The sequence below is a fragment of the Prenolepis imparis genome, unplaced genomic scaffold, assembly GCF_030444845.1.
Source record: "Prenolepis imparis isolate NDT839.2.m4 unplaced genomic scaffold, iyPreImpa1.0 SCAF_14, whole genome shotgun sequence".
In the NCBI taxonomy this organism is placed as follows: domain Eukaryota; kingdom Metazoa; phylum Arthropoda; class Insecta; order Hymenoptera; family Formicidae; genus Prenolepis; species Prenolepis imparis.
In genome coordinates, this window is record NW_028141172.1 from 10,710,041 (window position 1) to 10,712,540 (window position 2,500).

General features: G+C 57.4%; 1 pseudogene; it reads right to left on the reverse strand.

The window, feature by feature from the left end:
* Positions 1–2,500, reverse strand: part of LOC145945755 (large subunit ribosomal RNA) — a 7,929-nt pseudogene that overhangs the window by 2,744 nt on the left and 2,685 nt on the right.

Genomic DNA, 2,500 nt, shown 5'->3' on the forward strand with positions numbered 1-2,500 from the left:
ACCTTCACCTTTTTGTCTCTGCCGGACGCCACCATGGACAGCACGCCGGTTTTCTTAGCGTTTATGTCAAGTCCATTACGCATAAGGGCGGCATGAAGCCGTGTCAGGTTCTCCTGCAGACCACTTCTGGTAGAGGCAAGGAGCACAATGTCGTCAGCATAGCCCAGAGCACCCACGAGTCTTGCACCCATCCGATAACCAACGTCCCCCGAGAGAATTCCCAGTGCTCTATCCACGACCAGATTGAACAGCAGGGGCGACAACGGATCACCCTGTCTCACGCCACGGCCTATTTTAATGGCCGACACTTCCCCAGTGCCGGATCCTTGCAGTTCCGTCCGCGCACTCGAATAGACGGCCCTTATGTACTCTCTAAACTCCCGAGGGAGCCCCAGCTCTTCGAGAGTAGCATGTATGGCGGCGTGCGCAACCGTGTCGAAAGCTTTCGACATGTCGACGCACGCCAGATGTAACGAACGACAGCGCCTCCGGGCATCCCCAAGCACGGCGGACAGGACTGTGACGTTCTCACACACCCCATCCACCGGCCGGAACCCCCTTTGGCGCGTGTCGAACACATCAAGGGCCGCCAATCTCTTTGCTAGAATTTTGTGGAAGTGTCTTATTATGACGGATCCTATGCTGAGAGGTCGGTATTCCGCCGGTCCAGGCCGGTCGGACATACCTCCCTTCTCTAGGAATACCGTTCTGGTTGTGGCGATCGACGAGGGTATCGTTCCTGCCAGAAGCAGCAGATTGAATAGAAGCGCACGAAGAATAGTTGGAACAGCGTTCCACATCCTCGGCGTAATCTGATCCAATCCGGGCGCAGTGCCAGTCCTTACGGAAATCCTCCCCACCTCCACAGGTGTTACAGGATCCCAGAGCAAGGTCCTATCCGCCGCGGGACCTGGGTCCGCGGCAGCGCCCTCGCCGAGGCCTTCGAGATGAATCCCTCTGGCACCCGACGGACGGCTCCGGCCAGCACTCGCTACTTGTCTCGCCTCTCCGTACAACTCACGCAAGGCCGTCATGTCTCCATCCGCACCACTGGAGGCCTCCATAATGGGGCGCCAGCAGTTATAGAATTCGACAGCGGACGGACGCTTACGCATCGAGTCGCCGTCGAGGATATGCGACAGACAAGTCTTCTTGTTCTTTTTGTAGAGGGACTGCACATGTGCATATTCCCTCCTCTTCTTCTGCTCCCTGTTCTCTCGTTTGTAAGGGGGACGGCGCTTCTCCGTCGACACGCGCCGTGGAGGGCGCACAGATATTGACGGCGGGAAGATCCCGGCTAACCATCTCTCGATGGCCAGCACGTCGACCACCCCCGCCGCGAGAGCATTTCTTGCCGTTCCAACAAGAATATCAGCCCCATAGCTGCGGAACGCCGAACTCCGCTCCAAGAGTGATTGTATCATGTCCCGCAGCCTCTGAGCGTTCTGCTCAGGGGGAGGCTGATGTGCGCTTAGATCATCTTGGTTAGCCACTATGCTCGCAGGGGCGGCGTCGGCTCCTATCATCGCCGCGCCAGCCCCATCGCCCTCATCGATCTCAATCACATGTCGCGATTGGATCTCTTGGCAGAAGCCTCTAACCATCTCTTGATAAGCCTCCTGTCGACGCTTACCTTTGACGGCATCGAGACTCCTATGGGGGAACTTCTCCTGTAGATGTAGGTTCATAAAGAGAACTCCCCCGGCTGAGTTGGCAGCAGCCTCAGCGCGAGCCATGAGACTAACCTCCTCCACAGACCACCTGGGTTTAACGCGATCAACATCGATAGCGCTGTTGGCCGCCAACGGGTGAACCCGCATGTGGACCGCAAGGCCACGCTTGGTCCGGAACTTCGCCGGGCAATGCTCGCAGCCGAACATGGATATTTCCTTTTCCTGGCTGCCGTGCTCAGCCAGGCTGGCCCCGCTAGTGATTCGCAAGGGACCAGCGACGACCCCGTCAGGGTCCTCCGCAACAGCGGCTTGCTCATTCACGCGAGCTCTCGCACGCAGTTCCCGGGCCATCCGAGAACCCGGGATTACATTTTCACACTTTTGTTCCATCATAATTTTACTGCGTGTGGGGGGCAAACGGATTGACAGCCGAGAGCCCCCCGAAAGCCGGGTCTTTCTTGGCCCCACAACTTACCATGACCACGGCACATGGGCCGAAGCCCTTCGGGGCGCATATCGTTGTAACACCGCTTAGCCGTCGCACTGACCAGAAGGTAGGCAACGTTACCGGGAGCACCACGAGGAGGTGGGGTACAACTTGAACGCGAGAGGCTATGTGTTCGCATCGCGTCCCAACTATGCTCTCTTTAGTCCGCTCGCGGCGTGTTGCTTTGAGGGCCAAGAGAGTCATAGTTACTCCCGCCGTTTACCCGCGCTTGCTTGAATTTCTTCACGTTGACATTCAGAGCACTGGGCAGAAATCACATTGCGTCAACACCCGCGAGGGCCATCGCAATGCTTTGTTTTAATTAGACAGTCGGATTCCC